The sequence below is a fragment of the Bactrocera dorsalis genome, chromosome 2 (genome assembly GCF_023373825.1).
Source record: "Bactrocera dorsalis isolate Fly_Bdor chromosome 2, ASM2337382v1, whole genome shotgun sequence".
NCBI lineage: Eukaryota > Metazoa > Arthropoda > Insecta > Diptera > Tephritidae > Bactrocera > Bactrocera dorsalis.
The window spans coordinates 66,894,569-66,922,158 of record NC_064304.1 but is presented as its reverse complement, the minus strand read 5'-3'; the positions used below and the strand labels follow the sequence as shown (position 1 = coordinate 66,922,158).

At 38.1% G+C, this 27,590-nt stretch overlaps 1 long non-coding RNA gene across 3 annotated transcripts in view; it reads right to left on the bottom strand.

The window, feature by feature from the left end:
• Positions 1-1,027: 1,027 nt before the first annotated feature.
• LOC105233304 (uncharacterized) overlaps positions 1,028-27,590 on the bottom strand; it is a 1,563,509-nt gene continuing 1,536,946 nt past the window's right edge. For 2 of the 3 annotated variants that reach the window (XR_007421867.1, XR_007421866.1), the window contains one exon: positions 1,033-1,434. This is a non-coding gene — a long non-coding RNA (uncharacterized LOC105233304). Of the gene's footprint in view, positions 1,435-27,590 lie in introns of all 3 variants that reach the window. The other variant, XR_007421868.1, reaches the window with a different exon arrangement.

Below are 27,590 nucleotides of genomic sequence, written 5' to 3'. Positions count from 1 at the left end.
TTTAGGCAATATTTATTAAAATAAATAAAAATAAATAAATAAAATAAAAATAAAAAGTTATAAAAATGTTTACTTTATTTTTTTAGTAGTTTATGGCCAGAAGTCTGGAGTTATTGGGGAAAATTTATAAAAAGGCGATAAATGACACTTTTTTGAATAAAAACAAATAAAAATTGTAATTCTTAATTTTTCTAAATTTGTTTCATCAAACAAGGAAAAATTTTAAAAGGTCATAAAAAAAACTGACACATACGAACGCCAAACCCTTTAAGGGTTTTACTATACTGACCTAGTATCATCACCCTGACTTGGAATTTCTCACCCCCCAGACAATAATCCCAAAAATGTTCCACAGTATTATTGTTTTCTCTGTAAGAATAAGTTTTAAAATTATAAATAAAAGAAACAAAACAGCTCGGCATATTTTGATTTTATTGGAATGTGCGTACATTCACACATTGGAGCAGACTTGAGTTGCTGATTTCTGATTCTTGGCACCAAGGTGATTGTATTTATAGTAGTGTACTTATTTGTCTCAGTGTTTATTCCAGTCAGCCGACTCCTGTACTGTTATTCGCGCTAAACGAATTAAGCTGTCCAATTGAATCTGTATGCCGATGAACTCGCCCCTTTATCAGTTTGATGTGTAGTGTGTCATCGTCTGTGATATGGTGAACTTTTTTGATACTAGGTGGTGTGGGTGTCGTCGTGTTCTCAGGTGTGGTGTTTTCTACTAGGGTACGCTTAGCTCATTTAAACAAATGTGCTATTATTATTGCTGGGAAAATTATTTTTATGAATTAAAAGATGATATAAATATTTATAATATAATATATAATAATGTTTTTTTTCATTTTTAATATCTATCTAATAAATAATATTTATAGGTAGTTTTGATATGTGTAGCACACTTGACGTTTGTCACATGATGCAGAACTGCATATACATATATAGTATTATATTTCGCATATGTGTTCGCAATTTCACATGTTGTTGTTCACTGGTAAATAATATTATGACTGTTATGGTGAAAATATTAAAATATAATACCTGAGTCTTCATATTTTAAATTTAATTTTAATTTTACAAATACATTAAATGAAAATGTGAAAAGTTTACCATTCATACTTACAGAAAATAATAAATTTGCATAAGAAAGGTATCAGTTGTAAATTTGAAATAGTTCCGTTTCTACACTCGTTAGATTAATCTGATTTTTTAGCAGTGCTGTATTGAGCATTTTTTATTTGATGATAAGTTAAACAGAAAACGTGATATGATATCGGGAGATGACACGTTGATACAAGGTACACAATACGGTGGCTGCATATGCAAATCCTTTGCATTCAGTACTTCTAACTTATCTTGATACATGCGGTTGAATTCCTTGGAATGTAAAAGAACTGGTGGACGTAAAACTTCCATGGAAGTTCCCTAGTTTAAAAGAAATTTTTTAATGTTTAAAATAAATAATACTAATAAAAATGTGCATGTTGATGTACGGATCCTATAGTGTCCAAAAATAATCGCAAGATTTAAATTGCCGGCAATTCAGTTAAAACATTATTTCGGCCTTATTTTGTATAAAATTTTCGAACTGCGGGATCCATTATTTCATTATTTTTGAAATATTGTTTAATAATGAAGATAACTTATTCTTTCGTGGAGTTACGCTCCATTTTTACTAAGCTTAAACTGTAGGCTGTCGATTTGTTATTTTTTTAAGATTGTTAATACTACATAATGGCGACATATTTAACTTTTATTTAATTCCAATCTTACAGAAATTATAGGACACCCTTAATTAAAAAAATACAGAAAGTAATTGTGGAGAATATCACACTGCTAGTTATCGCTGCCATATATATATGTACAGACTTGAAGTCGAAGTTGTCACTAGGAACAAAAGCCCGTCGTAAACAAATACAGATCTAAGGCAGTTATGCAAATGTAATAAAATGCAACACTGTAAAAATGAATTTGGCACAAAGAAAACCTAGTGGATGCGTTGAAAGTATGCTTTTAAATCTTACTCAATATATGACAGAATGTACTCGTATGTATGAATGCAAAACTTTATTCAAGATTTAATCAAATTTAAACTTTTAAAGAAGAAAATATAGATGTAATGCTGTTGTCAGAAACTAATCTAAAAATAAGAACCCCCTTTCTATATACCTTATTCGACTCTTTGTTACAAATCACCCTGATGGAAAGGCACATGGAGGAAAAGCAATGTTGGTTAAAAATTCATTAAGTCACCATACTTTAGAATCTTATGCTACAGCTCAATTACAATGTTTAAACATGGGTCTCAGGGAAGTATTGACTCGAGACAACACATCAACATATTTTGGATACCCAGAGATACTATTGCCCAGTAACGACTCTCTCTGAATTTCAAAAGATATATCACTTACATTGACCCACATTTTCGGTCAAAAGACAACTATAGATACTGTGGTCGACTTTTTCGGTTGAATATCTTTTTTTTTTGGAACAAATTGTGGTCGTCGTCAAAATGCAATAAATCGATGTTTTGGAGATGTTCAATTCCAAATAATGCTTTCGGCTGATTTTTGATGAACTCACGCACAGCTTTCTGGTGATCACGGGTTTTGACTGGCCCACATGTTCATCGTCATTTATGTCCTCACGACCACTTTGAAAACATTGAAACCACTCGTGGACACTGCTACGGGATATCATCGCCATAAACTTGTTTCATCAATTGAAACGTTCCGGTAAAAGTTTTACCATTCTTAAAACAAAATTTAATGTTGCCTGCTTGTGCGAAGCTCATTTTCGCACCGATAACGAAAACATACCGACACTTAAAATGCAATAACTTCACTTCCAATCAATGAAATCTTATGAAATGCCATGAAATTCTCACTGGACAATCGATCAAGATAGCAGGCCACCAGGGGGCGCTAGATTCAAAAAGTTCTTTTTACTTTGGAAAGCGTCTTGTATTGACCAAGAGATGCGGTATAAAGTCCACCGGAAGTTTGAAAAAATGTATATTAAGTAGATGGGGACTAAGTACACCCCAAAAAAGCAGGCTGTGATCACAGAAATATTCTCCTCGAATTTAAATACTAGACCTCACAGATTTCGGTAAAAAATCAGCCATATGTCCTCGTGTATAAATATTTGGTATTTGTGCCCTTGAATATAGTCCAATTTCGAAAATTTTTAGGCTTCAGATGAAATAACTTAAGCCACTTTTTGTGGATAGTCTTATTCTGATAACTTCATTGATGTTTAATTTGTATACTGCAAAGGTAAAGAATCGATTGGGATTTTAAATTATGTTATATGGAATGTAGGCTTGGTTTTTTTCGGATTCTGACTTTTTTCGTACTGTGAATTAGGAATGTTAGAATATATTATATAATTTTAGCAATAAAACTAAACGGAATGCTGTTTGAAATAAACACATTTTGTTTAAACTAATGGCGAGTTTTGTATTGAGTATTTTTCTTACGGAATCTTAAATTAATTAAATAACGGGTGTAAATGATAAAGAGAAACTTCATACTTTTATCAAGAATTCATTAAAATTTTTAGTTGTTAACTTAAAATTTAATTAACAGTATGGTAAAAAAATATTTACAGATATTATTGCCACATCAAAATATTAATATTTTTCAACAAATCCTGAAAATTTCAATAATTTATCTCCAACGTTTTATTTAAAAACTTTTTTAAGTAACTGTACCTAAAGTTTTCTATTAAAAAATTAAAGTTTGAAAAATCGTTTGAGGCATAAGCCTTCTTATACAAAATATACATTGACATAATTTTTATGATAAAGTTGGCAAGGGGGGTCCACCTGACGTGATCTTGCTCATATTAAACATGTCAAAGAAATTATTAGAAATGTTAAATCGATCGACTTTTCAACAAAAAACAAAACAATAAATTCATTATGTAATGAAACTCATAAGAAAGTAAAATAACAAACATTATAGGAAAACAAACTTACGAACAATCTGATGCCTGAACGGTCATAGAAGATATCTTTGGTCACATCGTCCTTCTCTTCCGTCGGAGCGTGGGAGCAAATCAACGATATATTAAAGAACTTCGCTTTGATGCGAATTATGGCTAGACCTTCATCCACTGGGGGGGAATGACAGTACTTGGCGACGGAATCTCTCTCTAACTACGAATCTTACATTGAGATATATGACCACTGTAGTAAATGCCACAAGGACCTACTGGTTCTTGTCCCGTACATCGCATTTCTTGTTAGGCGGTGATGCCAGCCTTCACTCTAACGAGGACATCAACCAGCTGGGCTGCGACCCCTTCCCACTTAAGGGACCGGACATTCCAGATGCATGCCCTCAAATCGTAATCCTTAATTCATTTGCTATGGTCGTCATCAAAAAGGGGACTCACACCCGAGGTTGTCGATTAGTTTTCATTGGTAGAGTTATTTAAAGTGACGGGTCTGTAACCTAGAGCACAACCCTGTGGAGGAGATATTTCGCCTTCAAAACGGATGTTCTTTGGCTTCCCAGAGGATACTTGGTCCATGACCGGATGTCGTGGGCTGTTTGAGCCATATGTAAAAGAAACGTTTTGGTTACTCCCAAGTGAATGGCAGTCAGAGAACTTTCCTCAGTTGCGTGAACTCACTCACCATTTCATGAGTAAAATTTAGTGTCTTTGGCGCATTTAGTTATTGATTTATCGCGCTATTTGTAGTTTTTAAGAGTAACCTTATGTGGGGAGTTGGCGGGATTACCATCCGATTTCATCCATTTTTGTGAATGATTTGAGATATGTATATTAAACCTACCTTCTAGGACCAGACGCATTTTTTTATTTTTAATGCGGAATTTGCTACTACAATCTACTGTACTCATTTACGGTTCTCCGTCTTAATTTAGTCCTTAGTTATGGCCTTTCTTGCGTCAAGCGACAAATTTATACCCAAAATAAAAATAATAAATGAATTTTAAAATATTGAATTATTAAAAATGAAATTAAGAAAATCTATTATAAGATACCTACCTTAATAATGCATTCATAATACCAATCTATTACTTACCTTAATACTTATCACAATCTGTTACAATATTTAACGAAAGTTGAGAATGATTATACTTACCCCTTTTTAATACATACAGTAGAATCCGGTTATAACGACTCCGTTTATAGTGTCCGTCCGGTTATTGCGACAAAAACTCGATGGCTTGGTTGGTCCCCATACAAACTTATATGAAAGAGCCTCCGCTTAGTACGTCTCCGCTTTTAGCGACTAACCGCTTATACCGACGAAATTTTTCAGAATTCAACCGGATATAGCGACGAAAAAAAAAATTCAGCAAAATAATGCCAACAATTTTAAGCATCAAACGACGTAATTAGAAATGTATGTATTTATCAGTGATCGGCACCCTTGCTTGTGTGCATAGCAGCTACTCTCACTACTCTCTGTCAGTTTTAGCCGTCGCCTTAGCAACGCTGCTGCTAGAGAGAGATAGTCGAAGTGCAATGCTGACGTCACACAAATGTTTACAGCGTGCGTGTGCAGACCACATAGTCTATTCGATAGGATGTCCCGTTATATTTATAGCTTTTTCTGCTTTTTTCCAATTTTCCATTTTTTTGAATGCGTAAATTCGCCAAATGTGAGTTAATGCGCAAAATGCGTAAAATGCACAAAATGCATTAAGGATGTCATTCAGTTTAAGCTCGCAAAATGTCTCAAAAACGAAAGTGCTTCTCTGTTGAAGAAAAAATGCAAATTATTCGGCGCCTGGAAGCCGGTGAGCGCAACGTTACTCTGGCAAAAGAATTCTGCGTAGGCCACACAACAATTGCCACAATCAAAAAAAAAAAAATAATAAAGAAAAAATTAAAACGTTATTTAATAGTAATATTTTAAAGCCGAAACGCGTCAGAGCTTCAACTCAAGATCAAGTGGACAAAGCATTGTTACAGTTACAGTGGTTCATATTCTAACGCAATCCAGGAATTCCATTAAGTGGTCCACTGCTTCTAGAAAAAGCAAATTTTTTCACTACGCAATTTAAAATTGAAAATTTTAATTGTACTGTGAGTTGGATAAGCCGCTTTAAGGTCAGGCATAATATTGTCGGCGGTACAGTCAGTGGAGAATCTTTGTCTGTACAAACAATCGATGTTAGCGAGTGGCTTACAAAGGTTTGGCTTATATGACGAAAAGATTTCACTGATGAGGAAATTTTTAATGCCGATGAAACTGGACTATTCTACAAATTAACTCCAGATAAAGCATTACAACCAATGGATCAAGGCATAATTCGAGTGATTAAATCAACTTTTCGGAAAAATCTTGTACTTAAAATAATTAACATATGGATGAAAACAAAGATGAAAATTACCCGAAAATAACCATACTTGATGCCATTATAATGATTAATGATGCATGGCAACAACTTTCACCATTGATAATTGCGAATTGCTTTAAGCATTCTGGGCTTGCAGAAGAAAATTTAGATGGTTCCAGCAGCTCATGCTCAATTGATATTGAAATCGAAGATGACATTCCTCTATCGGTTTGGGCAAGAGCTCTAAAAAATCAGTTACCGATTTCAAAGGAAGAACTGGATGAATATGTTCTTATTGACAATGGTGTGGCGACTTGTGAGGAACCTTCCGAAGACAAAATTGTTGAAAATATATTAGATGATGGACAGGATAGCGACGACAACGAAGATTGATATGAAGATGACTCAGCACCTAGCGTTTTGGAGGCACTGAAGGCTGCAGAACTGCTAAATAGATTTGTCCATTCGAATTTTAATGACGAGAGTTTAACGCACAACATCTCTCGTTTAAATTAAAAAAATTACTGATTATTTAAATTAAGAATAAAAAGTAAAAGAAAAGAAATTAATCTAGTTATATTAAGTTTATGAATATCCGTCATATGTATGTATACGACCTATTTTGAAAAACCCAGCTTATTGAATTAAATTTTTTGTTTTGATTTAAAAATTAATTTGTTTTATTTTAAAAACCTATTACGAACATGGCAACCATAAAATAAACAAAAAAATTGTTTATTGCTCCTTCTGGTTATTGCGTCCTCCGGGTATAACGACGTAAAATCGTCGGTCCCTTGAAAGTCGTTATAACCGGAATCTACTGTATTTATATTACCATTAGTTTAAGCCGTTAGTTTTAAGATTTAGGCTTAGCAATTAGATTAAGAAATAAATAACTTCTTTTGCAATTTGAACGTGAAACGATACGCACGCATTCTAATTTTCCGGCTGAACTTTATTTTTCGAAAGAGGCAATTTGTGATTTTTTATTTTTTAATCGTGCATCCCAATTATAGTAATTTTTCGCGTCTCAAAAACTCTTGAGAAAATTTTCATGGCACCCGAGCAGGGAATTGTGCGTGTAAATAAAAATTAAAAATACAATTAAAATATTTTTTAAAAAATAACAAAAACATACCTGTGGTATTCTTTTCGGTACCAATCGCCTGGTCAATGCTTTTTCGGTTTTCGGTCTTGTAAAGTGAAGACAAGTGGAAATTAAACACATAAAAGAAACATAAGACAAAACATAAAAAAAAATTGATAAAAAATACATAAGTACATATTTGCATATATATTGGGTTGACAAAAAATTCTTGCGGTATTTTCGCTAGTTGGCGCTGAAAGCGCGTAGTTCTAGTTTTATTCGTAGCATCGGGTCATGCTATACCTTTTTGGAAAGCTCATTTCACGCGCTAACACGTGTTTGATTGATTGATTTCTTTTAAGTCGTTCGTGAGTTATAGCGTCGCAAACATGGAGCAAAATAAAGAGAAAATACGGCATATTTTAAAGTACTACTACGATAAAGGCAAAAATGCATCTCAAGTCGCCAATAAAATTTGTGCAGTTTATGGACCCGATACAGTTTCCATTTCCACCTCAAGTTTTCGTTCTGGCGTAGAGGTGGTCGAACACGCGCCACGCTCCGGAAGGCCTGTCGTCGAAAATTGCGATAAAATCGCTGAATTGGTCGAAAGAGACTGGCATAGTAGCAGCAAAAACAAAAAACAAGATGTGCATATGGGCAAGTGCTCAAAGTGACAAAGGGTGAAATAAATAAAAAGTGTGAAAAGACGCACAAGTAAATTGGGTACAAAGGGTACAGTGAATTCTAAAAAAAAATCATACCAAAGTGTTTAACCTTGTGATTAACGAGAGGGCCGTCCTAAAACGTTAAAAAAAAAAACAGTTTCAAAAAACCGGTGGAACAGCCCTTTAAAAAAAAAAACAAACACCGTTTCAAGTGCTGGGTTAAGAGAACCGGTAAAAGCCAGTATAAGCACCCGTTGTTGCCATACCGTCACTGCTGCCATCAACACTGCTGCCATCAACGCTGCTGCCATCAACGCTTCTGCCGTCAATCCGCTGCCGTCGTAGGAATGAGCTGCCGCTGCATCCTGTGCCAAAGGAACGTAAGCGCCGGCAAACAGCCGACGCACCAGGTAACGAGTGCAAATTGCTAAAAGCAGTGCAAAGAAAAAATAAAACGAAAATACATACAAATAAAATTAAAATAAAAGACAAGTGCACACTTTCAGTTTTTGGCTCTCCCTTTTTTCACTTTCAATTATATTGACGTTCATATAAATACATATATACATAAATACATATACATGCATCTATATCTATAATAACGTATATAAATAAACATATACATTATTAAATATAATAAGCATACGCACATACGAGTATATGTATATGCGTACGCAAGTGAATAAGGGATTTTGGGATTTGCGGTAGCCCTTTATTTTTTAAAATAAAGTTGAAAAAATAATTAATTGAAAATTAAATTATCTCGTTTTTCGCAATTTTTCGATCCGCGTTTGCAATTATCGGTCGTTTTTTTCGCAATTTTTTGCTGATTTTCGTTCGGACATTTTCTGATTAAATTACTTTTTTGTGCTATTGCTCATTTTGTGCATTTATTGGTTTGGCTTTCGTATACTTGGGAATCGACATTATTATTTTTTTTTTCGTTTTCGTAACCGATTCCAAATATATTTGTTGTCAACTTTTATTGCTATTGGTTTGGCTTTCGTATATTTGGGAATCGACATTTATTTTTTCGTTTTCGTTATCGATTCTTAATATATCTGTTGCCAACCGTTACAGTTTTTTTCAGAAATTTAATTTAAACAAGCAAAATGAGCAAGCCAAAGCCAACTCTCGCAAACCTGTCTCCAAGTAAGGAGTTGACGGACTTAAAATCGTTACGACGTCAAAGAACGGTTGCGAAAAATAGTATTTTGCGCATTAAAACGGGTCTTCTCGAAAAGAATATAATCCAATAGATTTGGAATGTCGTTTAGATATATTAAATTCACATAGTGAAAAATTAATGAAATGTCAATCAAAGATTGAAGAAATTAATGAGGACGACATGGCCCGAGGGTAGTTGGAGGACCTAATCGTTGAAACGAAGTCCATAATTAAGTCAATTTTAGCGAAAAATAAAACTTCACCTGCCGAAACATCTTTTGTAGCTTCTCACAGCTCATGGCACCCTAAAATGAATTTGCCGAAATTCAAGGGAGAATATTCAGAAATCAAAAATTTTATGAGTTTGTTCGAGAGCTTGGTTCATAACGATCCAAATATCCCAGATATAGAAAAATTTAACCATTTGGTAAATTGTCTATCTGGAGAGGCTCTGGGAACGGTTAAAGTGTTTCAGATGTCGGATGAAAATTATCCGAAAGCGTTGGCATGTCTCAAAAAAGTTTATGATAATAAATGTTTGATATTTTTCAATACAATATCTAAACTTTTTGAGCTGCCAACAATCCCAAAGCCTTCTGCGCCTTCCCTGCGCTCAATGATTGACGAAGTGTCAGCGGTACATGATTAATTGCTATCGCTGGGTGATGAAAAACAAATAACGAATGCAATAGTTATACACATTGTAATGACAAAGATTGACCCTGCCACCCGATCCAAATGGGAAGAAGCGCTGGACTATGACAAACTGCCACTGTGGAAGGACTATGAAGCCAGCCTAAATCGACGATACCAGCAGCTATCAGTGCTCCTTCCACTCTAGGACAAAGCCTATACCTACAAGCAATGAGAGTCATGGGAAACACCAACATATGGACAGGACCAAATCGGCGTTAGTTGCAGCAAATACGAGGCAGCCTCATTGTCGGTAGTGCAAATCCAAGGACCACCATTTGACTGCCTGCCACGCCTTCAAGGCGCTTCCGGTGCAGCAGAGGTTCGAGTTCGTGAAATCGATGTCCTTATGCATAAATTGTTTGCGTAAGGGTCACACGGTCTCTAAGTGCAGAGCGGATCGATGTCGTGTGTGCAATCGATCGCATCACACAATGTTGCACCAACATCCAGTCTCTTTCCACACTGCACCGCATCCGCAACCATCCACCACACATGCCATGCATACTGCGAGTATACCGGATCGGGTAATGTTGGCAACAGCAGTAATTTTAGTGAGGACCAGTTGTGGAGATTACCTGCCAGCGAGAGCCTTGCTGGACTCAGGCTCGCAGGTCAACTTTATGACGGAGGACTTGACACAGAAGTTTCGGATTCGACGTCAGCACAAAACATTAAGTGTAACAGGAATTGGGGTCAAAACTAAGCGCGTTTGTCAAGTTGCGGTTAAATAACTATGAATTTTCGGCGGAATTCTGGGTGATGCGATGCATTTCGGCTAATCATCCGGACCATAACATCAATGTTAGTGGCTGGAAAATTCCGCACAATATTGAATTGGCGGACCCAGAATTCCACAAATCTAAAAAAGTGGATATCCTTTTGGGTGCTGAAACATTTTTCGATCTTTTAGCTGTTGGCCAAATTAACAATTGTCCTAACCAGTCAACTTTTCAGAAAACCCTTTTGGGATGGATTGTATCTGGCAAACAGGCCAGTAATATAGTTCTCCTCCCAGATTACATAGCACATTATGACAAGCTGAAGAAAACCTCACGTCAATGGGTTCAGTAGTCTAAAAATTTTGGGCTCTTGAAGAATTACCTTCAGATTCAAATGGCATTAAATTCACACAAGAGCAACAAGACTGTAAAAACTTTTTCGTAAATACAACTCAAGTATTGCCTTCAGGACGGCTTCAAGTCAGAATGCCATTTAAAGCTGACCGTAAGTTACTCGGTCACTCTTATGAAACCGCAGTTCGGCAGTTTCAGGCCCTGGAGAGAAGGACATTAAAAGTTCCAGAACTTCGCGAAATGTATCTGGACTTTATGAATGAATATAAAGCATTGGGTCACATGAGCCCAACGAACAATAAGATCCCGAGTGAGACACACTGCTTCATTCCGCATCAATGTGTTTTAAGGCCCGAGAGCACAACAACCAAATTACGTGTTGTATTTGATGCCTCGAGTCGATCTTCAACTCAAAAAGCGTTGAATGAACTTTTGATGGTAGGCCCAACCATCCAAGAAGAGTTATACTCAATTCTTCTTCGTTTTCGCATACATAAGTATGCACTAACAGCGGACATTACTAAAATGTACCGTCAAATAATTACGCATGAAGAAGACAGAAATTGTCAGCTCATTGTGTGGAGAGAGCATCCTTCTGAGCAAATTCAAATTTTTCGTCTTAACACCGTAACATACCACACTGCGCCTGCTCCATTTATCGCAATTTTTGCAAATGCTCAGTGATGCCAATAAAATGAAATACCCACTCCGTTCATTGGCCACTAAAAGAGACTTTTATGTCGATGACTTATTGACAGGATCTGAAAATTTTGAGTCTCTAGATCTTATAAGAAGTGAAGTAATTAAAATATTAAACTCGGCAGGATTCACCTTAACGAAGTGGTTTTCGAACCACCCTAAATTTTTCGAGAGTGATTGCACTGAAAAGTCATTAAGCTTCAATGGTAAACGTTAGGAATCCATTGGTTGCCGAAAGAGAATTTGTTTCGATTTGTTTTAGATGACAATTTTAATGATCTGCGAGCCACTAAACGAAACATATTGTCAGTTTCTGTTCGCTTTTTTGATCCTCTTGGATTATTAGCCCCACTAGTTACCAAAGCAAAAATCTTATTACAAGAGCTTTGGTTTCAAAAACTAGATTGGGAAGAGTCGATTCCATTGCGCCTTGACACTAGCTGGCAGAACTTTAAACCCAACTTAATGCAGCCCTCATCGATAAGCATTCCTCGTTACGTAAACATTGAGTCGAGTGCCATCTGCCAATTACATGGCTTCTCCGACACCTCAATAAAGGCGTACGGATGCTGCATATACATACGAAGCCAATCTGCTAGTGGTATTAAATGTATGCTGCTTACTGCAAAGTCTAGAGTGGCTCCGCTGAAGACCAAATCTCTTCCGCGGCCTGAGCTCTCGGCAGCACATCTTCTTTCGAAATTATGGTCAAGAGTAGCGCCTGTGTTCAGTCGATATTTTGAAAATTTTATATTCTGGACAGATTCTGAAATCGTTTTACATTGGATTAAAACACATCCATCCTCACTACAAACCTTCGTCGCAAACAGAGTGTCCGAAATCCAAGAGTTGACAACAAAATCCTGCGGATCAAGTGTCTCGGGGTTGTAACGTGGTAGAATTGAATAATTCGATAAGGTTTGGGGGTCCACAGTTCCTCCTAGAAGACCCTGCATTATGGCCAATTAATAACCATTTCCAGCTCTCACCAGAATACGAAGCATTAGAGAAGAAGAGAAACGCATTTACATTAATTTCGACTACTGGGAAAAATTCAATATTGAACTATATGAAACTCAACCCGCTTTTGCATGAGTACTCGGATATGTCGCTGTCATTCAAATTAATCCGAGTAGGATGTCGCCTATTAAATGCACCTCTCCCATCCGATGCCAAATTTCCTCTTTTATTAAATAAAAGTTCGCACTTTGTTATAACGTATTTACGGTTCCTGCACATTCGAAATCACCACGCTGGGGCTGGATTCTTCGAGAACGCATATGGCTAATTAATGCCCGAGAAGCTTGCAGTAGAACCGTAAGAAACTGTATAAGTACATTGTTTTCATTACAAGCCGAAGTTGCAAAACCAAATAATGGGAAATTTGCCAGTCGAAAGACTTCGAGCACTACGGCCCTTTCTTATATGTGGCGTAGATTTTTGTGGTTCGATATACACAACGTTAAAAATACGCGGTCGACCACCCGTAAAAACATATATAGCAGTTTTCGTTCGCTCTACTTCCAAAGCAGTATATTTAGAATTAGTTTCGGACCTATCTTCTAATTCATTTATTCTCGCCCTAAAAGGGTTTATTGGACGCCGAGGAATGCCGACGAAGATATTCAGCGACAACACCACCAATTTCGTCGGCGCTGATCGGAAGCTGCGCGTCCAGACCTGAAGAGATTCGCAGCAGACGAAGGGTGCAGCTTCATCTTTATACCACCGCGGGCGCCGCACTTCGGCGGGTTATGGGAAGCCGCGTTGAAGTTCGCAAAGCATCACGTCGTTCGCGTAATCGGCAACGCGCTACTGACCACAGAGGAACTGTCAACCCTACTGGCAGAAGTGAAGGCCATCCTCAATTCTCGGCCCCTAACACCGTTGAGCCAGGACCCCAACGACGGCGAGGCACTAACTTCAGCGCATCTGTTGATAGGGTGCTCCCTGCGAGCATTACCTCCAGAGCAGGTGCCAGTGGACCCAGTTCGTTGTTGCGAGAGATGGCAACTTGTTTGCTGTCTCAAGCAACAGTTCTGGCGACAGTGGTCCAAAGTATACCTGACGGGCCTTCAGGAACGCAACAAGTGGCTGCACCCCACTCGCATTCTGCAGCTCAGCGACCTTGTCCTCGTTCACGAGGACAACGTGCCGCCACAGCAGTGGGTACTCGGACGCGTCGTCGCAACCGTCGAAGGGCCAGACGGCAAGGTGCGAGTCGCAAACGTGGTGACTAAGGCGGGTACAATTAAGCGTCCCATGCACAAGCTGGCCTTGCTTCCACTGGAAATTGATGGAATCTGATCCTGTCAAGGTGGCCGCGTCAAGCGACAAATTTATACCCAAAATAAAAATAATAAATGAACTGTAAAATATTGAATTATAAAAATTATAAAATATTGAAATGTTAAAAATGAAATTAAGAAAATCTATTATAAAATACCTACCTTAATAATGCATTCATAATACCAATCTATTAGTTACCTTAATACTTACCACAATCTGTTACAATATTTAACGAAAGTTGAAAGTATAATCATTCAACTTACCCCTTTTTAATACAGTAAAAGCTCCTTATTCGCGCTTCCTTCATTCGTGTTTTCACTATTCGCGGATTAAAAAATGAGACCCAATTTCTATATTCGCGACTAAAAATTTTTTTATTCGCGGATCTAATAAGTACATACATAATAATAAAATTATTCCAATAGGTATCCAACCCAAAATTCTTGTCAAATGGACTAATAAAAAAGTAAAATAGATCTTATTACAAGTTAGCCTAAAGTAATGTTGTTAAATGATATCGCCGAGGACACAAGCCGCCTTCGCCGCGATCGGTTGAATGAAAGCAACCTTATACCTCAATAAATAAAGTACATAATGTATATTTTTAAATGTTGTTGTTCCGCTTATAGTAAAAGCCGCTTTGCGTGTTTTATTGTTTTGTCTTTCACATTAGTTACAAAAATTGTGATCGAGTAACACGTCTTTACTGCACTCTTCCTAGGTCATAATGTCAACTAAAAACAAGTAAGGAAGGGCAAAGTTCGGGTGTCACCGAACATTTTATACTCTCTCATGATTTTTATTTTGTTGTAAAATTAATTAGAATTACTCAGAATTTAATTAAAAAGATTTACCGACATTTTCGGTGAAAAATTAGGTTAGGTTAGGTTAGGCACTGAGTTCTTCGTGTTCGATATCAGGGACCTTGAAAAGTTATAGTCCGATCACGACAATTTTTCCACAAGGGATACCTCAGCTCTAATACCGTATTTGTGTAAAGTTTTATTCCGCTATCATCATTGGTTCCTAATGTATATATTATACAGAGAAGGCATCAGATGGAATTCAAAATAGCGTTATATTGGAAGAAGGCGTGGTTGTGAACCGATTTCACCCATATTTCGTACATGTCATCAGGGCGTTAGGAAAATATTATATACCGAATTTCATTGAAATCGGTCGAGTAGTTCCTGTGATATGGTTTTTGGTCCATAAGTGGGCGACGCCACGCCCATTTTCAATTTTTAAAAAAAGCCTGGGTGCAGCTTCCTTCTGCCATTTCTTCCGTAAAATTTAGTGTTTCTGATGTTTTTTGGTAGTCGGTTAGGTGGGCGTGGTTATTATCCGATTTCTTCCATTTTTGAACTGTATATGGAAATGCCTGAAGGAAACGACTCTATAGAGTTTGGTTGACATAGCTATAGTATTCTCCGAGATATGTACAAAAAACGGGCGGGGCCACACCCACTTTTCCAAAAAAATTACGTCCAAATATAGCCCTCCCTAATGCGATCCTTTGTGCCAAATTTCACCTTAATATCTTTATTTATGGCTTAGTTGTGACACTTTATAGGTTTTCGGTTTCCGCCATTTTGTGGGCGTGGTAGTGGGCTGATTTTGCCCATCTTCGAACTTAACCTTCTTATGGTTCCAAGAAATACCTGCACCAAGTTTCATAATGATATCTCAACTTTTACTCAAGTTACAGCTTGCACGGACGGACAGACGGACGGACGGACAGACAGACATCCGGATTTCAACTCTACTCGTCAGCCTGATCACTTTGGTATATATAACCCTATATCTGACTCTTTTAGTTTTAGGACTTACAAACAACCGTTATGTGAACAAAACTATAATACTCTCCTTAGCAACTTTGTTGCGAGGGTATAAAAATGAGAAACGAGTTTCGAAACGAAAAAAAACTGTGTTACCGCTTAAATGCTTGATCGTTTACGCCTTGGAGAGTCATTAGCATCTATATCACGCTCATTCAATGTCAACGAATCAACTGTATGATCGCTAAAAAAATCCGAAGATAAAATAAGGTAGTCTGTAGCTTCAACTTTACTATCAGCTAAAATCGTTCGTGATCCAACAATGGAAGTGGCGTTGTCATTATGGATCGAAGACCGCAACCAAAAAAGGGTACCTCTGAGTGGTTCAATGGAGGAAGGCAAAACGTCTTTACGCTCATTTTAAAGAACCTGATCAAGTTGGAGGATGGAGTCATATGTAGAAGTTCACGCAAGTGAGGAAAGTTCTCTGATCGCCATTCACTTGGGAGTGGCCAGAAACGATTCTTTTACATATGACTCAAGCAGCTCACGACTTCCGGTCTTTGACCAAGTATCCTCTGGAATACGAAATAAGGACTACGAATTGAGGGCATGCACCTGGAATGTCCGGTCCCTTAATTGGGAAGGTGCCGCTGCCCAGCTGGTTGATGTCCTCGTGAAAATAAAGGCTGACATCACCGCCGTCCAAGAAATGCGATGGACGGGACAAGGACAAAGACGAGTAGGTCCTTGTGGCATTTACTACAGTGGCCATATAAAGGAGCGCAAGTTTGGTGTTGGATTCGTGGTGGGAGAGAGACTCCGTCGCCGAGTACTATCATTCACTCCGGTGAATGAACGTCTAGCCACAATCCGCATCAAAGCGAGGTTCTTCAACATATCGCTGATTTGCGCCCACGCCCCGACGGAAGAGAAGGACGATGTGACCAAAGATGACTTTTATGAGCGCTTGGAGCTCGCTTATGAGAGCTGCCCCCGCCACGATGTCAAAATCGTGCTTGGCGACTTCAACGCCAGGGTGGGCAAAGAAGGTATCTTTGGCACTACGGTCGGTAAATTCAGCCTCCACGAGGAAACATCCCCAAATGGGTTGAGGCTGATCGACTTCGCCGGGGCCCGAAATATGGTTATCTGTAGTACTAGATTCCAGCATAAGAAGATTCATCAAGCTACCTGGCTGTCTCCGGATCGAAAAACTACCAACCAGATCGATCATGTTGTGATAGACGGAAGACACGTCTCCAGTGTTTTAGATGTGCGTGCGCTCCGAGGTCCTAACATCGACTCGGACCACTATCTTGTTGCAGCTAAGATTCGCACCCGCCTCTGTGCAGCAAAAAACGCACGCCAACAAACACAAGGAAGGTTCGACGTCGAGAAGCTGCAATCACAACAGACAACCGAACGATTTTCTACTCGGCTTGCACTCCTGCTCTCTGAGAGCACTCGTCAACAACTCGGTATAAGGGAACTGTGGGACGGCATTTCAAACTCCTTACGTACAGCTGCAACCGAAACCATTGGTTTTCGGAAGGTGCAAAAGAACAGCTGGTACGACGAGGAGTGCCGTGTCGCAGCGGAGAGAAAACAGGCTGCCTACCTCGCAACGTTACGATCGACCACAACACGTGCGGGATGGGATAGATACCGAGAGTTGAAGAGGGAAGCGAGACGCATTTGTAGACAGAAAAAGAAAGAGGCCGAAATGCGTGAGTACGAAGAGCTTGATAAGCTGGCCGACAGGGGTAATGCTCGAAAATTCTACCAAAAGATGCGGCGGCTTACAGAAGGTTTCAAGACCGAAGCATACTCATGTAGAACCCCCCAAGGTGATCTAGTCACCGATGCCCAGAGCATACTTAAATTATGGAGGGAACACTTCTCCAGCCTGCTGAATGGCAGTGAACACACAACGCCAGGAGAAGACGAACCCGATTCCCCAATCGATGACGATGGAAAAGACGTTCCATTGCCCGACCAAGAAGAAGTTCGAATAGCAATTACCCGCCTGAAGAACAACAAAGCGGCGGGGGCGGATGGATTGCCAGCCGAGCTATTCAAATACGGCGGCGAAGAGCTGATAAGGTGCATGCATCAGCTTCTTTGTAAAATATGGTCGGACGAAAGTATGCCCAACGAGTGGAATTTAAGTGTGCTATGCCCAATCCATAAAAAAGGAGACCCCACAATCTGCGCCAACTACCGTGGGATTAGCCTCCTTAATATCGCGTATAAGGTTCTATCGAGCGTATTGTGTGAAAGATTAAAGCCCACCGTCAACAAACTGATTGGACCTTATCAGTGTGGCTTCAGACCTGGTAAATCAACAACCGACCAGATATTCACCATGCGCCAAATCTTGGAAAAGACCCGTGAAAGGAGAATCGACACACCACCTCTTCGTCGATTTCAAAGCTGCTTTCGACAGCACGAAAAAGAGCTGCCTTGCCGCGATGTCTGAATTTGGTATCCGCGCAATACTAATACGGCTGTGTAAACTGACATTGAGCGGGACCAAAAGCTCCGTCAGGATCGGGAAGGACCTCTCCGAGCCGTTCGATACCAAACGAGGTTTCAGACAAGGCGACTCCCTATCGTGCGATTTCTTCAATCTGCTGCTGGAGAAAATAGTTCGAGCTGCAGAACTTAATCGAGCAGGTACAATCTTTTATAAGAGTGTACAGCTGCTGGCGTATGCCGATGATATTGATATCATCGGTCTCAACACCCGCGCCGTTAGTTCTGCTTTCTCCAGACTGAACAAGGAAGCAACGCAAATGGGTCTGGCAGTGAACGAGGGCAAGACGAAATATCTCCTGTCATCAAACAAACAGTCGTCGCACTCGCGACTTGGCACTCACGTCACTGTTGACAGTCATAACTTTGAAGTTGTAGATAATTTCGTCTATCTTGGAACCAGCGTAAACACCACCAACAATGTCAGCTTTGAAATCCAACGCAGGATAACTCTTGCCAACAGGTGCTACTTCGGACTGAGTAGGCAATTGAGAAGCAAAGTCCTCTCTCGACAGACAAAAACCAAACTCTATAAGTCACTCATAATTCCCGTCCTGCTATATGGTGCAGAGGCCTGGACGATGTCAACAACAGATGAGTCGACGTTGAGAGTTTTCGAGAGAAAAGTTCTGCGAAAGATTTATGGTCCTTTGCGCGTTGGCCACGGCGAATATCGCATTCGATGGAACGATGAGCTGTACGAGATATACGGCGACATTGACATAGTTCAGCGAATTAAAAGACAGCGGCTACGCTGGCTAGGTCATGTTGTCCGAATGGACGAAAACACTCCAGCTCTGAAAGTATTCGACGCTGTACCCGCCGGGGGAAGCAGAGGAAGAGGAAGACCTCCACTCCGTTGGAAGGACCAAGTGGAGAAGGACCTGGCTTCGCTTGGAATATCCAATTGGCGCCACGTAGCGAAGAGAAGAAACGACTGGCGCGCTGTTGTTTACTCGGCTATAATCGCGTAAGCGGTGTCGACGCCAGTAAAAAAAAAAAAAAAAAAAAAGATCAAGTTGTAAATAATTTCGTCTATTTAGGAACCAGCATTAACACCTCTAACAATGTTAGCCTAGAAATCCAACGCAGGATTACTCTTGCAAACAGGTGCTACTTCGGACTGAGTAGGCAATTTGAGACAACAACCGTTGAGTCGACGTTGCGAGTTTTCGAGAAAAAAGTTCTGCGAAAGATTTATGGTCCTTTGCGCGTTGGCCACGGCGAATATCGCATTCGATGGAAAGATGAGCTGTACGAGATATACGACGACATTGATATAGTTCAGCGAATTAAAAGACAGCGGCTACGCTGGCTAGGTCATGTTGTCCGGATGTATGAAAACACTCCAGCTCTGAAAGTATTCGACGCAGTACCCCCCGCGGGAAGCAGAGGAAGAGGAAGACCTCCACTCCGTTGGAAGCACCAAGTGGAGAAGGACTTGGCTTCGCTTGGAATATCCAATTGGCGCCACGTAGCGGCGGCGGTGTCTACGTCAGTAAAGGAGAAGTAGATGGTAGTTTTAGTGGTGAATGTACAGATGGAGGATTTCAAGCATCAGAAGGTTGGTTCAATCAATTTAAGGTGAGAAAATCATTGCATAACATCAAAATCTTTGGAGAAGTAACATCTGCAGACACTGCTGCAGCCGGACGACATCCAGAAGAATTTGCAAACCTAGTAGCTGATGGAGGATACAAGCCTGAGCAAGTACTTAATGCAGAATAAAGATGCGAGAATAAAGAGCTTTTACTGTACATATTTATATTACCACTAGTTTAAGCCGTTAGTTTTAAGATTTAGGCTTAGCAATCAGATTAAGAAATAAATAACTTCTATTGTAATTTGAACGTGAAACGATACGCACGCATTCTAATTTTTCGGCTGAACTTTATTTTTCGAAACAGGCTATTGGTGATTTTTTATTTTTTAATCGCGCATCCCACTTATAGTAATTTTTCACGTCTCAAAAACTCTTGAGAACATTTTCAGCCTTTATAACTTTACGTTCAATGCCATTGTAAGGTTGTAGCAGCGGTTCGATTAAGGTTATCTACGAGCTCGTCCTCCACTTGAACAAAACTACTACACATGTTGTAAGAGAATAACAAAAACACATTTCATATAAGTATTGCTAAATTGCACCAAGCGAAAAAATGGATTCGTTTATTTTAGCCGCACTTATATCTAATATGTATACTAGGGTGTGTCATTCTGAGGCAACCTTTGTTTTCCACTGAAAAACAGGCTCAAAACTTTCGAAAATGTGTAAAAAAAAGTCACTCAAAAGATGAGCTCCTATTTCAAATTTTCTGTTTTCCATAAAAATTACATAGAAAAAAAATAATTTTTTTTTTGTGGTGGTTATTGTGCGGAGGTTTTATATGTGCCCCGATGGCTGCCAGTAGGGATGGTGAACTCGATCCCGATTCTATCGAGAATCGAGTTTTCTCGTAAAATAATCGATTTTTCACACTCTAATGTATACATATACATATTGACCTATATATAAAATATACATAAAGCCGGATGTTTGTATTATTGGTACAACGGTCGGTAAATTCAACGCCCACGATGAAACATCCCCAAATGCGTTGAGGCTGCTCGACTTCACTGGGGCCGAAATATGGCTATTTGTAGTACTACATTCCGTGGCAAGAAAATTCATCAAGCTACCTTTCTGTCTCCGGATCGATAGCCAGAAGACACGACCTCTAACTTGTTGCCGACAATATACGCACTTGCCTCTGTGCAGCAAAAAAAAAATGCCCGTCAACAAGCACAACGAAGGTTTGGCGTCGAGAAGCTGCAATCACAACAGACAGCCGGTCAAAATATGAGCTACTTTAATGATATTAAAAGACCGTATAATTGGTTGTGCACAAAATTTATAAAATCGGTTAAAAACTTGCCCTAACTTCCATGTAATTAATATCAGTTTGTTCAAGCATCCGCTTGCCTTTACTCCTTGTATATTGGTGATGGTATGTGAGGTACCTTTATGAAGAGATGGTTTTTCTGTTTATAATCTTTAGTAATGCCACAAACAATTAAAATCATAGTCAGTACTGTTTTTATCTTCTATATACCTAATATAATATTTTCAAACTTCTGGTTGCCTTTATATGGTATACCAAATATCGGTATGTTATTTGTAACATAGTTTAACAAAATTAAGGTAACGTGTAACTCTGGATACACTGTAGTTCAATGCCGAAATTTTAAGAAATTGGTGCAGCTCCCAAATACTACATATTCCATGAGCAAAAAATAATAAGACTTTATCCATAATTTTAAAATTAAAGTAATTTAAAAATTAAAATTCTCTTGCAACCAGTTGCTACAGAGTTTTATAGTTTTGTTCACCTAACGGTTGTACGTATCTCCGAAAACTAATCGAGATAGATATAGGGTTACATAAATATAAATGATAAGGATGACGAGAAAAGTCGAAATCCGGTGACTGTCTGTCCGTCCGTCCGTCACAAGCTGCGGAAAAAAAAATTTTAAAAAGTGGGCGTGGCTCCGCCCTTCTATAAGTTTAATGTATATATCTCCTAAACCACTAAAGCCACAACAACCAAATTCACTCTTTACGAATATGATAACGACTCCTACCTATATTGTGAAAATGGATGAAATGGAATGAAACACCTTTCACTCCTCATATAACGGTACCTACTATTCAAAACTACTAAAAGCGCGATAAATCAATAACTAAATGCCGTACGACAAGGCTTTATAGGGGCCGATGTAAAAATTGGACGATGGACGAGGCACCGCCTACTTTTTGGTAAAATCCCATATCTGTGGAACCGATTTATGTCGGTATTCTGCGTGAGACGATTGTCTCATGTCTCTAATAGTGACTATAGTAATTTAGTGATTCTGTTAGTCAGGAGTCTCATTTTGGTATTCTGGCAATTACAGTATAGTAGTATACTGTAAAGTAGTATACTCTATTTGCCAGAATACCAAAATGAGACTCCTGACTAACAGAATCACTAAATTACTATAGTCACTATTAGAGACATGAGACAATCGTCTCACGCAGAATACCGATATTAATGTTGTGAAAATGAGAGTAATCGGGCTACGCCTACTTTCTACATAGAACAGTTTTAAATTCCACTAAATTCTTTTACTTTCCAGTACACAAACCAAGAAGCAGCTAGTATAACAGGATTAAACTTTGCACGATTAATGCCTTTAGTGTATGACACGTTATGATCAAAAGGTACCGAATATTTTGATCCCAGTACCTATAATTGGCTTTTGATCGAAAGTATCGATCAATGTATGATATATATAACTAAAATTTTGGGATAAACCTTCTCTGATAATGCTATGTCTGTATGTCAAAAATGAGTTAATATAACATTTTCGAACTTCGGGGTGACTTTGTACCGTATTTACTATGTATATCGGGCAATAGGTGAGTTATCCCAATGAAAATGAGAGAGCGTGTTTACACCTTAAAGTATTTCCCTGGCTTTGATTCTTGAAAGTTGGAAGAGTATAATATGTTTGGTTGCACCCGAATGGAGGCCTTCCTTACTTGTTTTTGAGTTAGAGTTTTGATCTGAGCAAAGACAAGAAGCTGGGGATTTATGTAATTTCTTATGTCACTCTATCGTAAAACTAATGTCGTACGAAGTCTAGGACCTAAACGATGGCTAAGAGTTCTCTTTCGTTTACCTCTCCATCCTTTAACGTTCTCGAAATCATTGTTATGGGTCTTTTTCTTTGAGATAGTACCGCGCCTATGGCAATCGAGGAAACATCAGTAGTTAAATCAAATGGTTTTGAACAGGATATTCCTGAGTTTGTCCAACCAAGACTTCCGAATTTTGTCAAAGGATACTGAAATATTTTTCGAACGGAATTTGCTGATCCTTCACTTTCGCATTTTAATACGTTTTGTTAAAGGTTGTAAGGTATATATGTATAGTACTTGCAAGACATATGAATGATCTTAATTCTAACAAGTAACTTTTTTGCCCGAAATCTCTAATAGCCTTAACGTTATCTGGACTAGTTATTGTACCCTATTTTGTCACGACAAAGCCCAAGAACTCTACACTTGTCTTAAAAAACTAAATTTTTCATTGGGCGCTCTCATATTGGCGTCGTAAAAGCTCTTAAATACTTGACCGACATAGCTAGTTTTCCTGATCATATTTCGTATAATATGATCTTTGGCACGCTGAAAGATGCCTCTAGCACCAAAAGGCAAACGGCAGAACTCATACTTTTCTACGTTTACTGAAAAATATGTTTTCTAGCTTTTTCTGCTAAAATAATCTCATGATACCGGGACTTTAAGTCAAGAGTAATGAAATATTTGACCTTTCCATGGTTTATAATATCGTACTAATTCTCGGCATTGGGTATTTATCCGCGATAATCTTGTATTTTAACTTCCTGAAATCCACTACCAACCATTTATTTTTGGAAAGAACCCATGTGGGGTTGTTATAAAAAGACCTAGACGGCCGAATAATGCCATTTTTTAGTAAGTTCTGTATTTACAAAATCAGGGGCTCTCATGAGGAATGGGTACATCTTAGAGTAAACAGGCTCATTGTACTTTGGGCGGATGGTGGCGACCACATTGGTGCTGAACGGAAGTAATTTATTCGCTTTGGTAAACGCCTTCACATGCCTTGTCATAATTTGTAGAAAGTCCGTGCGAACATTAAGTGGAACTTCGTTGTCTTCATTTTGTTGAAAATAACTCGAGCACATTTGGGAAACTTCAAAGCTTTAGATCCACCATTAAGGTGAATCAATTCTGACATAAGGTCAATAGTTGCTCATGCCTGTGTCAGTAGGTCGAGTCCTATTATGCCATCAAAAGTCGTGAGTGTGGGTAGGTGGAAAATGCGTTATTGGTGTCAAACATATAGATGAAGGTTTTGTTTTCGATTTTTATTAAAACCATGAATTGATGTGAGTACAAACAAATTTTGTACGAAGACAGAGTCTAAAAGACCTGCGTTTGGTTTTATATAACATTTAGACACTCCAGTTTAGATTAAGAACTTCACTGATCTCCTGCTACTATCCGCTGTACCATAAGCGGCTTGATCATATTGCCTTTCGTACTAAGAAGCTTTGTTTTTTTCTTGTGTCAATTGATTTACTCTCTGTTATCTGAAATCCGACATTATTTGAGAATTTACAGACCTCTTGTTCTTGATTTTTATAGTTTTGGGGATTTTGTTATGGTGAATTTAAGTTGTGCAAGACTTTATTTCAAACTATCTGTCGCTGAAAAATGGTATTTTGACGGAGCCTAGAGAACGGACATCGGCCTGCTCAAGAAGATGTAATGGTCGCTTGTCCAAATATGTGAAAACTAGATGGCTAACGATAGCGTCAAAATTGAAAGATGCTAAAACTGCATAAGCCGATCCCCTTGTCATGTTACGAATTATCAGGACAGCTTAGTAATGCTTTGAGCTGCCTCGTGGGCTTTAAAAATATCATATGCAGCAATTGCTGTCATGAAACTTGTTGCACCTGGGTCAAACCACGTCAAGTGGTTCGTTAAAATTTACCAAAATCACCGATTTTGAAAATTAGCAGTTCATTATGAAGGGGACTAGACGCATACCCTGTGATATACACTTGTGCTCATATAATTAAGTCATTCAGTACTTTTTTACAACATGTAAAAAAACAAGGTATATTTCTTTATGCAACATCCCTAATATTGCGCGAGCAAAAAGTTCCGTTATTCTAGGAACGCCACCGATTTATAGCGCATTCAAGTATTTTCGTTTGGGAGAGTTTAAATGAATTTTCCATTTATTGCCAATAAAAGTGTGTTTACATAATTAAGTCATTCTGTTTGAAACGGATAAATTAAAATTTTTTCGCCACAATTTACATCAATATTGTTCTTTTTTACTAAAAAGAAAAACTTTTTTTTGTTAAAGTTATTGAAGGTTAAAATTTAGAGCACGATAAAATTGTAAAATTATTTTCTCAGAAACTACTGGAGATAAATCGAAAAAATTTTGTGAAGTCTAAGAAAAATGCTCGTGCTATATTGTAGATATTTTTTCACGATCCATTTGTTTAAGTAATAATATTTTACATTAATTTTTGTTAAATAATTAAAATTTTTTATGTGTCATGTCATCTGTTCTTGACGTTGAAATATTCACCTTTAATAATCTGCAAAAAATTTTTCTCATGCCATTCCAAAGATATAGAATTGTTTGTCCCTCTACCGCTTTTAAAACGTAAGGCACATCTATCGTGCGCTTATGCTTTTCTTGTGGCACAGATGCGCCGCACTGCACAACGATGGTCATGCGTTTTAAAAGCGAATATGTTCCGCGTTGTGTCACATACTTTTCAGTTTTTTTATAGCGTGAAGAACACGTGAAAAATTTCAATTGTTTAACAAAAAATTATACAAAGTGTTATTATTTAAACAAACAGATCGTGAAAAATATCTAAGAAATGATTTTGTGAAAATTGGTCAGCTAACAACCGCAATGTTTATCTTCTAGTTATCCATTTTCATTGAGTTCCGAACTCGCATAGTTGCCGTCTGTCACGTACAGATTTAGATCTGATTAAGTGCGCAGTTTAACGGAATTAACGCTGCCGTCACTCAAGGCTATAAGAAAATAGACATGTATGTATAGTAAAAATTTAGACTCATCATTTTAAAGTTTTCTTTTTTTTATTGAAACGTAGCAGGTTTTACATTTTATTCAAATTGCAACTAGTGACTAACTTAAACTAACAAGCAATATTTTTCATAATTTATAAGGTACAACAATAAAAGCTCTATAAAAAACTTTATTCAAAAATTAAACTTTGTATTAAAATACTAAATATTATTATATTTGTTATTTGCATAAAAGGTCATGAAACGTTGTTCTTTTCAGTTTGCGCCTGCTATTTCGAGTTTCTCCTAGTTGTCGGGCTTAAGCGTTTACGTGATTTTGTAACCTTGTAGCATGTTTAGATGCCGTTTCGTGAATGACTTCCCGAACCGTTTTTATGCGGAGATCACGATGTAGATCTGAATTGCGTATGTACCACGGGGCATTTACAATTTTTCGCAGAACTTTGTTTTGGAATCTTTGCACCGCGTCTATATACATATAACGGTGCAGCGCATCCGCATAGTTAAATTCCGTATGTCCAAATGGGCTTTAACGTTTAGTTGTAAATTAGGATTTTATTTAAGGTAGTTAATGGCGATTTCCTGCCGATTAACCAGTTTATTTCGTTATATCTTAGTTTTAGTTCTGCAACTTTCCTTTGTATGTGCTCCCTCCACTTTAATTTTGCATCCAACGTCCAACCAAAATATTCCGCTGAGGTGGAGTACGGGATTACTTCATTACCGATATATATATATGAGAGCATATACGTAGCACTTTTGTTAGTGAAGTTTATATTAATAGACTTCAACTCGTTTAGAGTAATGCTCCATTTTTGTGTCCATTCTGCAATTTGGTTGATTGAAGACTGCATTTTGCTCGACGACTCGGATTGATTTTTACCGGTAGTAATTGTGCAGGTATCATCTGCGAATATGGCGATTGTGCAGTTTGGCGGCGTAGGCACATCTCTAGTAAATAGAATGTATAGAAGAGGTCCCAGGACACTTCCTTGGGGTACACCCGTTCTTATTGGCTGTAACGTAGTATACGATTGTCCCTGTTTGATTCGGAAGTAGCGGCTGCTCAGGTAGGAGGCAAGTAGCTCAGTTAGATGTTGTGGAAAAAGACGTCTTAATTTATAAAGTAAGCCATGGTGCCATACTCTATCGAACGCCTGAGATACATCAAAAAACAGCTGTGCAATTTTCTTTTTTTTCATCGCATTTTCTATCACATCTGTTATTCGATGAACTTGATCGATTGTGGAATGGTGCGATCTAAATCCATATTGATGAGTTGGTATAAGGCCGTTCTCTTCAATTATTTTCTGAAGTCTTCTTACAATTACAGCTTCAAGTATTTTGGACAAAATAGGCAACAGTGAGATTGGACGATATGACGAGGCCTTCTAGGCGCTTTTTCCAGGTTTTTGTACCATAATGATTTCAGATCCCTTCCATGACAATGGGACGTAACTGAGATCTAAGCAAGCGTTTATTATCGATGTAAGTTTTTCTAATGCTTTTCGCGTTAAATTTTTTTATTACATCAGCAGTCAACAAGTCAAAGCCGGGAGCGTTTTTTGGCTTAAATCTAGCTTTAATGATATTTTTCACTTCTTTAATTGATGCT